The following is an 11,496-nucleotide window of genomic DNA, read 5'->3' on the forward strand; positions in this document are numbered from 1 at the left end:
TATTTTTTGTTGAAGTGTTATATTATTAATAACATTGTTTCTGAATATGATAGTATTAATAACATTACTTGATCACTTTCATACATAATTACTTTTATTATTTTATTTCAGGTTCTTTTAAATAAAAATAACATAAAAATATTAATATCTATATTTTATTCATATTTTTAATATCTCATTCTGAATTTATGTATTAAGTTTAGAAATAAGTTTAACAATGAGTGTTGTACCAAAATACTTATTTTTATTTATGGGGGCAGAAAGTGTAAGATTTTTACTAAACGCGCATTATTTATACTTATTATTTGTTATAAGGAACGTGTATGCTAAATCCGAGTATTCACTAAAATCAAAATAATTATTATATTAAATACATATAGGTGACATGCATAAATAATTATTACATTGAATGCGTATAGGTGACATGTATATAGTTCAGAATATAAATACATATGACCTAAATGCGTATTTGGTGGATATTTTGAACCATGTTGTGCACCGGTAGATATTTTGGACTTATTATTTTTAAAAGTGATGCCTTTCGATAATAATTTATAGATGGATATTAATTAGAACACAATTTAAAAATTTTAAACACATTTTTTTAAAACAAATTCAAATCAACAATATTAAAGCGATATATTCCATCACAATTTTTCATCAAGAAATTGACTCTTGTTTTTATTAATTTTTAAAAATTAAGATTCTAAAATATCGTGAACAAATGTGTATATTATATTTAAATTATGAATTGATAAAAGATGATTAAAGATACAACTGAAAGAAACTAGTAAATTGAATTCTTAAACTATAATACTCGAATATAACTATATAAGAATAAAAAAGATTTTATATGATTTTACATAAATATAAAATACAAATTTTTGGTGGTGGCCCCTTTTTATAGGAACCGGTCGATTTTTTAAAAATTATTGATAAATCACTCAAAATCGGTCCAAAATATTTGACTGATTTGACCGATTTTCGATTGATCACCGATATATCATCCGACTTTTTAAAATGACATAATAAATCGTAAATCGATATCTCAACTGAATAATTCCGATTTTGAAATTCGATGGCCTAATTCACATGAATAACACAACCGACAATGTAATATATGGGATTTTCGCGATTTATATTTATGTGAATAAATGGTTTATTATGTGGTTTATATACTTTATGTGAATCAGCGAATGAATATTTAAATATAAATTATTTCAGTTTGACGAGTCAACTATGATTTGAGATATGGTTAGTCAGTATTATTGAATCGGGCCGTCAGTGGGGATGTGACCTGTATTTTCGAGTTGTGGTGAATATGTTGTGAACTTGATGATTTCATTAACAAAATATCTTAGTAGATTTTACTAAGTGAAAAATGTAGCACTCGACGGATAAGGATTGTAGTCCCGACTGATGACTCTACATAGTCCCGACGGATGATAATTTACTATCCATCGAGTGAGTAGCTTGTGTAACAATAAGTCTGTAGCACATTTCTGCATACACATTGTCCAGATTCTGTAAGTAGTACTCAAGTCATGTTGACTTTAACTAGATATGCAGAATAGGTTGATTAACTGTACATAGATGATGTCTTGTAATTCTGCATAAATGAAATGAAGTCAAGTGCCAGATAGCTACCCGACGGATAAACAACAATGCCACTCGACGGATGATCAACTAGGCAACCCGACGGATGATCATGTACCCGACGGATAATCAATTCAAACAGCAGTTGACAGTGTCAACACAGTCACATGCGTCGAGTATATGCAAATGAAATGTGGAAGCCTATTCAACTGGGTTTTAGAGAACAAAGAAGCATTGCCATTTCCATGCTATTATGAAGATATTCAAAGATGCTGGAAAAGAGTAATGAAGCAACATAGTATTAGACTAGATAGTTTTTGTCTTATCATCTTGTCTTATTACTTTGTAATCTTGGTGTTATATAAACCAAGAAGTAGCAAAAAGAACTAAGCAATAAACAGAGAAATATTTGTAAGCTGTATTCTTAGCATTTCTCTGAAATCTTAGTTTTTAAAATTTGTAAGCAGCTGTGAGCTAACTGCTACACAGAGTTCTCTTGATATATTATATATCTCTGGTGGATACATTCAAATCCACCAGAAAGTTTTTAAAGACTTGTGTTTTTAATTACTCGTGTTTTGATTCATTTCAAGTTATTATTCCGCACTCTGCAAATCAATTCACACTGATATATATTTAAGTTAGAACACCTTAATTTGTGAAAAAGTTTCAAGAATTCCATTCAACCCCCCTTCTGTAATTCTTGTTACATTGTTAGGGACTAACAATTGGTATCAGAGCAAACTCTTGATAAACAAAGAGTTTAAAGATCACAACAAAACAACAAGATGAACAAAAAGGATGTTGGAGTCAAGATTCCTTTTCTGGATAAAGATAATTACCATCACTGGAAGGTAAAAATGCATCTTCATTTACTTTCTCAAGATGAGGCATATGTAGATTGCATAGAAAGAGGCCCTCATGTACCAATGAGAGCTGCAACTGGAAATGAGTCATCTGTCCCCAAGCCAAGGCATGAATGGTCTGATCCTGATATTGAACAAGTCAGGAAGGATAAGAAGGCCATGAATATTCTGTTCAATGGAGTTGATGGTGACATATTTGACAACATCAACAATTGCAAAACTGCCAAGGAAGTTTGGGATACTATACAGATTATCTGTGATGGCACTGAGCAAGTAAGGGAAAACAAGATGCAACTACTTATTCAGCAGTATGAGCATTTTTATAGTGAAGAAAGTGAGTCTCTCACTGACATCTTTAGTAGGTTTCAAAAACTACTAAATGCTCTGAAGTTGCATGGAAGGGTCTATCAGACAAAAGACTCCAATCTTAAATTCCTTAGATCTCTTCCAAAGGAATGGAAACCTATGACAGTCTCATTGAGAAACTCTCAAGATTATAAGGAGTTTACTTTGGAGAGACTGTATGGCATCCTGAAAACTTATGAGCTTGAAATAGAGCAAGATGAGAGGATGGAGAGAGGAAAGAAGAAAGGAGGATCCATTGCACTAGTTGCTGAGTTAGAGAAAGAGAAGGAGATGAAGATGGAAGCTTTTGAATCAACTTCAAAGGTCTGTGAAAATAAGGGCAAGGGGCTGGTAGCAGAAAATGAAGATTCTTTGAGCCAAGATGACATGGAAGATATTGATGAACATCTAGCATTTCTTTCCAGAAGATTTACCAAGCTCAAGTTCAAGAAGAACTTTGGAGCAGCTAAGCCAAATAGAAACATGGTGGATAAATCAAAATTCAAATATTTCAAATGTGGCTTAGCAGGGCACTTTGCCAGTGAGTGTATAAAGTCAGATTCCAGCAAAAAGAAGTTTGAGCCTGTTTATTATAAATAAAAATACTTTGAGTTACTCAAATAAAAGGAAAGGGCTTTCATTACACAAGAGAATGACTGGGTAGCTGATGGTCTGGATGAGGATGAGGATGTCAGCTATGTCAATCTAGCCCTAATGGCCAAGTCTGATGAAACAGAGAGAAGTTCTTTAAGCAATCAGGTAATCATCACTAACCTTGCACATTTATCTAAAGCTGAGTGTAATGATGCAATAAATGACATGTCTACAGAATTATATCATTTGCGTGTTACACTTAAGTCTCTTACTAAGGAAAATGAAAACAATCTATTTTTAAGTGAGAGGAATAATGTGCTAGAGTCTCAATTCATTGATTTTGAAAAATTAAGAATTGAGTGTAAGATTGCTAAGGAGGAATTAACTGAGTCCTTGAAGAAAGAAGAGATTTTGAAGAAGCAGCTTGAACGAGAACAGTAAGTGATTAAGGCATGGAAAACATCTAAAGATGTTCATGCTCAAATCACCAAAGTTCAAGGTATTGAGTCCTTTTGTGATGCAGCCTGGAAGAAGGATAAGGGGAAGCTGGAATCCAATTTGGTTGAAGGATTGCTAATAGATGTAGACTCAATGGATGATGAGGGTCATCCGTCGGATAACAAAAAGGGTTATCCGTCGAGTGACATAAATCTTCATCCATCGATTGTGAGCAAGCCTGTAAGTAAAGCCAAGCTTGTCAAGTTAAATGAGAAATATAGATCAGTTTCCAAGAATTTTGTTCCAGGAGAATATAGTCAAGTGAAGAAGAAGGCTAATGTTGGTCATATGATTGTCAAGCAATTGAGTGACAGACTTGAAAATATTGAGGTTAAAACAGAGGCTAAAAGGAAAAATAATATAAATGGTAAAGTAGGGATTAACAAACACAATAACTACACACCTGATAAATACGCTCCTAGAAAAATATGTGTCAAGTGTGGTAGTGTAAATCATTTGTCTGTTAATTGCAAATATGCCATGCCTACTTCCATATCTGTGCCACCTCACTTTCCCAACATGAATGTCATGCCTTCTATGCCTATGAATGCTATGTCTACACATAATATGAATGCATAGTTTTCTAATATGCCATTTGCACCTAATCCCTATTATAGTGCATTTAGTATGCCACAAATGCCATTTAGCATGCCTTACTGGAATAACATGTTCACTAATAGCATGTCATTCCCTGTTAATCAAAATATGCATGATAATTCTGCTGTAATGAATGGTTTCAAAGGTTCAACTCAAATGACTAAGGATGAATCTGATATCCCCAAGTCAAATGAGATCAAATCTAAGAAACAGAAAAAGAAAGCTAACAAGGCAGGACCCAAGAAAACTTGGGTACCATAATCAACTTGATTTGATTTTGATGTGTGCAGGGAAACAGAATGAATCTATAGTACTTGGATAGTGGTTGTTCAAGACACATGACTGGTGATTCTACCCTGCTCACAGAGTTCAAGGAGAGAGCTGGCCCAAGTATTACTTTTGGAGATGACAGCAAGGGTTATATTGTGGGATATGGCTTGATTTCAAAAGACATTATCATCATTGATGAGGTTGCCTTAGTGGATGGTCTCAAGCATAATTTCCTGAGTATCAGTCAGCTTTGTGATAAAGGAAATTCAGTGACCTTCAATTCAGAAGCCTGTGTTGTAACTAACAAGAGGAGCAACAAAGTGGTTCTTAGTGGTGTGAGAAAAGGAAATGTGTACCTAGCTGACTTCAACTCATCAAATGCAGAGTCTGTTACTTGTCTTCTCAGCAAAGCAAGTCAGGATGAAAGTTGGTTATGGCACAAGAAGCTATCCCATTTAAACTTCAAGACCATGAATGAACTAGTAAAGAAAGAACTGGTTAGAGGCATTCCTCAAGTGGAGTTTTCTAAGAATGGATTGTGTGATGCCTGTCAAAAAGGAAAGCAGATCAAAGCATCATTCAGGAAGAAGCTTGATTCATCAATTGAAGAACCCTTGCAACTGCTACACATGGATTTGTTTGGACCAGTCAATGTATTGTCAATTTCAAGGAAAAGATTTTGCCTAATTATTGTTGATGATTTCTTAAAGTTCTCCTGGACATATTTCCTAAAGTTTAAAGATGAGGCTAGTGAAATCATTATCAATCACATAAGGCAAGTCAATAATCATCCTGATTTCAAAGTTAGAAGAATCAGGAGTGACAATGGAACTGAGTTCAAGAATTCTACTATGAGAGCATTCTGTGAAGAAAATGGGATTATGCATGAGTTTTCAGCAGCAAGAACTCCACAACAAAATGGAGTAGTAGAAAGGAAGAACAGATCACTTATTGAAGCTGCAAGGACAATGCTTGAAGAGTCTAAGTTGCCAACATATTTCTGGGCTGAAGATGTAAATACTGCATGCTACACTCAGAATATTTCTCTGATTAATCAAGCAAAATGCATGACTCCCTATCAATTGTTCAAGAACAAGAAGCCAACTCTAAATTTTCTTCATGTCTTTGGCTGCAAATGTTATATCTTAAGAAATCAAACTGATCAGAATGGGAAGTTTGATGCTAAAGCAGATGAAGGAATTTTTGTTGGATATGCTGTTGGTAAAGCATACAGAATCTATAATCTGAGAACCTACATTGTTGTGGAATCAATACATGTTGTGTTTGATGATAAAAAGATTGAAGGACTACAAGATGGAGATTACCATGAGAGCCTCAAGTTTGACAATGTGGAGATGGTCAGTGATGATGAAAGTGATCAAGAAACTACTATTAAGGATTGTGCAGGAAAATCTACATTCAATAAAGCTGTTAACTCAACATCCGTCGAGTTACAAAATGCATCATCCGTCGGTAGACAATATGCATCATCCGTCGAGAGACAACCAGCCTCATCCGTCGGTACTCAAAATTCACCATCCGTCGGGTTATCATAAAGGGCTGAAAGTCAGAATAGATCACTTTCAAAAAATTCCCCTCTATCAAATCAAAGATCCATAAACTCAGGGGGGTTTCAAACAATCAAAACTCAATCACACATCAAGACAACAATGAGGCCTCTTCATCCAGAGCTAATCTACCTCAACAAAGAAAATGGACAAATGATCATCCTTTTGAACTTATCATAGGTGATGTATCTTCTAGAGTTCAAACAAGGAGAGCAACTCAAGAAGAATGCCTATACAGCAGCTTTCTTTTTAAGGAAGAACCAAGTAGAAGAAGCTTTGTTGGATCCTGATTGGATTTTAGCTATGCAGGAAGAGCTAAACCAATTTGAGAGGAATAAGTTATGGAAGCTGGTGCCCAAGCCTAAAGGAAAGAATCCAATAGACACCAAATGGGTATTCAGAAATAAGATGGATGAAAATGGCATAGTGGTCAGGAACAAAGCTAGATTGGTTGCTAAGGGCTATTGTCAACAGGAGGGAATAGATTTTAATGAAACATGTGCTCCTGTTGCAAGACTTGAAGCCATAAGAATTTTCTTAGCCTATGCAGCCCATGCCAATTTCAAGGTCTATCAAATGGATGTCAAGAGTGCCTTTCTAAATGGAGATTTGGAGGAGGAAGTCTATGTCAGTCAACCTCCTGGTTTTGAAGACTCAAATTTCCCAGATTATGTTTACTATCTATTGAAAGCACTCTATGGACTAAAGCAAGCACTTAGAGCCTGGTATGACACTTTATCAAAGTTCCTTTTGGAAAATTACTTCACAAGAGGTACTGTAGATAAAACTCTATTCTTTAGAAATATTAATGGCTCTAGTATACTTGTTCAAATTTATGTAGATGATATCATTTTTGGCTCTACAGATGAAAAACTTTGCAAAAAGTTTGCCAAACTGATGCGAAGTAAGTATGAAATGAGTATGATGGGAGAACTAACTTACTTTCTTGGTGTGCAAGTTAAGCAAGTTAGTGATGGAATATTCATTAGTCAAACTAAATACATTTATGATCTTTTAAAGAAGTTTGATCTAATGGATTGCACATCTGCAAAAACTCCCATGGCCACTGCAACTAAGCTTGAATTAAACACTACTGAAAAGTCTGTGGATATTTCAAGTTATAGGGGCATGGTTGGTTCACTTCTGTACTTAACAGCTAGTAGGCCAGATATAATTTTTGCTACATGTTTATGTGCTACATTTCAGGCTGATCCTAGAGAATCTCACTTAGCAGCTATTAAGATAATTTTCAGATATCTCAAGGGAACACCAAAACTTGGCATTTGGTACCCTAGAGATTCTGGTTTTGATCTAACTGGTTATTCAGATGCAGATTATGCAGGTTGTAGAATTGATAGAAAAAGTACAACAGGAACCTGTCAATCTCTAGGAAACAAGCTTGTGTCCTGGTTCAGTAAAAAGTAGAATTTAGTGTCTACTTCTACAGCAGAAGCTGAATATATTGCTGCTGGCAGTTGCTGTCCATAAATTTTGTGGATGAAAAATCAACTGCTAGACTATGGTCTGCAAGTTGAAAGGATTCCTATTTTCTGTGATAACACAAGTGCAATTGCCATCACTGAAAATCCAATACAACATTCAAGGAAAAAGCACTTAGACATCAAGTACCACTTCATAAGGGAACATGTAATGAATGATACTGTGGAACGACACTTTGTTCCAAGTGAGAATCAGCTTGCAGATATATTTACCAAGCCACTGGATGAATCCACATTTTCAAGGTTGGTAAGTGAGTTAGGTATGCTAAATTACTCTTAAATCTTTTTAGATAATTTGCAAGTTGTAATGCAGCCAGAAACTTAATTGATTTTTCAGTCTTGGATGAAATTTTGGCTAAGTCAAAATTTACATCTCGACGGATGATCATTATCCATCGAGTTTGATCATCCGTCGGTATACATTTTGTTAATAAAATCAATTATCTTTTATGGAATATTTTATAACTCGACGGATAACTGATTTATCCTCATCCGTCGAATTGCTTAATCTTAGCCGTTAATTTCCTGAACATTATCCATCGGGTATATGATAAGTGGCATTTTATACCACTTAGAACGTCTTAAAATAGCTTAAATTGGTGTCTTGAAATCAAGTATTTTGTGTATTTGATGCATTTTTCTAGTGTTTATGCATTTCAGGGTATTAGTTGCATTTCGGGGGAGTAATCATCAAGAATAAGCCTTGGCATGTTTTCAGCATTGCGAGAGTAAAGAAAGGGGCAGATTACAGCGAAGAAACGGAGCAAACTCAGGAATTTTCCAATAGGGTCCTGAGTGCCCGCTCAGCTATGTTGAGCGGTCGCGCAGGAAGCTGAGCGCCCGCTCAGCTATGCGGAGCGGCCGCGCAGGGTCGAGAAATTTGATAAGTTATTTTAGACTTCTACTTCTGTTTGGCTTCCAACTTCTATGTAATCTGAGTTTTATGGGACTATTATGTAAGTAGATTTAAAGACGTTTTCAAGAGGCTAGAGTGTGGTATTAAGCAAGGAGAGAAGGAGACAAGGAAGAAGACCATTTTAGCACACCGCAACGAAGAGGAAGCATATTTTCTTGTGATTCTTTATTTCATTGTAACATTGGATGCTAGTTTTCTTTCTTTTGAACCTAATTACTCTTGTGACGTACTCTGGTTTAATATAATTAGTTTAGTTATTATTCTCTTGTGTTTGTTTATCATGTTTTCATATGAACCCATGATGACGATAAGTGCTATTATGGGCTAATCGTGATCATGGGGTCGTAACGAATTTACTATGCAATTCTTTAGTTAATTGTTTAATACCTTAGTGTGTGATGATTGTATGATATCTAGTATTGGTTGTGCGTATTCGTCTTATGTGCGTCGTGAACATATAAGATAGGGTGTTAATCTCTTGTGAAGCGACGGTGGATCTCGAGATTTAGAACTTGCCATGCTAGCATAGGTTCATGTATGATGTGCATGATTAGTGGGTAACTCTAACCGTTTTATTCGCCCTGTGTAATCAAAAGAAATAACTTGTGCTTAAATCATTATGTTATCAATTTCTGTAGACATATAGGAACTCAACATAATTGATGCCTATTCAACTTCTATCTTAATTGTGGATGTTTGGTAGAATGGTATTAGTACAATGAAAGTTGGCTTTTATCAGTTTAGTGTTATTCGATTAATATCATCACTGTTGCATGCTAAGGGTAATAACAATAACTATTGAAGGAAGTAGTAATGAAGTTGTGATCTCATGAGTGTTTTTATATTGTTAATTCGAAGTGTTAATTAAGTGATTAATTAAGTAGTTAATTGTAGTTAATATTTAGTCAACAATTTTAAGTGTTAGTGTCTTAACATTGAGAAGTAATCATACATTGGTGAGTGAGTTTAATTGAACATATTAGTCGGAGTCTCTGTTGGAACGAACTAGAAGTTATTCTAGATTACTTGCGAACGCGTATACTTGTGTGAATATTAGCGCGTGTTTTCGCCCTAACAAGTTTTTGGCGCCACTGCCGGGGACTCGGCGTATTTGTTTAGTTTATGTACTTACCATCATTGGTCGTTAGGACTCAGTGATTAAGATGTATTTGTTACTTATTGTTTCTGGTTGTTTTCAGGTACTTTAGCGAGCGTTTATGCAAACTCGTTCTCGTACTCGCAAGAGGACTTTAGATACAGCTGAGAAGACAGACGAAGTTCTTGATATGCAGGAGAAGATAGATTTTGAAGATTCGGATTCAGGAAGTGAGCAGAAAGAACCAGTAATCATGGGTGATCGTATTGTTCCGGCAGATTCAGCTCTTATGGACTTTTCTCGGCCTAAAATTGATGACATTCAGTCAAGCATTCTTCATCCGGCTATTCAAGCTAACACCTTTGAAATCAAGCCGGGCACTATTCAGATGGTGCATAATTCTGTTTCTTTTGGAGGTGCTGCGACTGAAGACCCCAACATGCACATAAGGAATTTTGTCGAGATCTGCAGTACTTTCAAGTATAATGGCGTGACTGATGAGGCTATCAAGCTGAGGCTTATCCCATTCTCACTGAGGGACAAAGCTAAGGACTGGTTACATTCTGAACCAGCTAGGTCCATCACTACTTGGCAAAATCTTGCACAAAAGTTTCTGGTGAAGTTTTATCCGATGGCAAAGACTGCTGCTATGCGGAGTGCTCTTACTCAGTTTGCACAGCAACCTACAGAATCTATGTGCGAAGCTTGGGAACGCTACAAGGAAATGTTGAGAAAGTGTCCACATCATGGAATGCCCGATTGGATGGTGATCACTGGTTTCTATAATGGTTTGGGGGCCCAATCTCGGCACATGCTCGATGCAGCAGCTGGAGGCGCCTTGTGGGCCAAAAGCTATACTGAGGCTTACAATCTTATCGAGACTATGGCTGCAAATGAGCATCAAAACCCAACCGAGAGGATGATGCCTGGGAAGGTAGCAGGTATTCTGGAAGTCGATGCAGCCACTGCTATTGCAGCGTAGCTCCAAGCGTTGTCTATGAAGGTTGATTCTCTAGCTACATATGGAGTTAATCAAATAGCTATGGTCTGTGAGCTTTGTGCAGGTTCTCATGCTACGGATCAGTGTTCTCTCGTCAACGAATCTGTTCAGTATATGAACAATTATCAGTGACAACAGCAGCCTGTGCCAGCTACTTATCATCCTAACAACAGAAATCATCCAAATTTCAGCTGGGGTAATAATCAGAATGCTATTCAGCCACCATATCAGCAAGGTGTGAGTAAACAGTTTAATCCACCTGGATTCCAGCAACCGCATTAATATGCTCAAAGGCAATCATATCCTCAACAGGGGAGTGCAGCTCCACCTACTAGTGCTGATTTTGAGGAACTGGAGCTGTTATGCAAGAGTCAGGCGGTATCTATCAAGACCTTGGAAAATCAAATCGGTCAAATAGCCAATGCAGTGCTCAATCGTCAACCTGGAACACTTCCCAGTGACACGGAAGTACCAGGCTGGAAGGAAGCTAAAAAGCAAGTCAAGGCTATTACCTTAAGGTCTGGGAAAGTTGCTGATGCTGAAAAGGCAAAAGAAGGAGAAGCTGAAGTTAGAGATGAAGAAGCTAAGCAAAAGGAGAAAGCGGCGGAACCAAGGAAGACTACTGTTGAACACACTCTACCTGAGGGTAAT

At 36.3% G+C, this 11,496-nt stretch overlaps 1 non-coding gene across 1 annotated transcript; it reads right to left on the minus strand.

The window, feature by feature from the left end:
• Positions 1-10,494: 10,494 nt before the first annotated feature.
• Positions 10,495-10,598, minus strand: LOC141722676 (small nucleolar RNA R71). The gene has a single exon (XR_012575683.1). It is a non-coding gene; the product is annotated as a small nucleolar RNA R71 (small nucleolar RNA).
• Between the last annotated feature and the right edge of the window lie 898 nt (positions 10,599-11,496).

Source organism: Apium graveolens, chromosome 4 (assembly GCF_009905375.1).
Source record: "Apium graveolens cultivar Ventura chromosome 4, ASM990537v1, whole genome shotgun sequence".
In the NCBI taxonomy this organism is placed as follows: Eukaryota; Viridiplantae; Streptophyta; class Magnoliopsida; order Apiales; family Apiaceae; genus Apium; species Apium graveolens.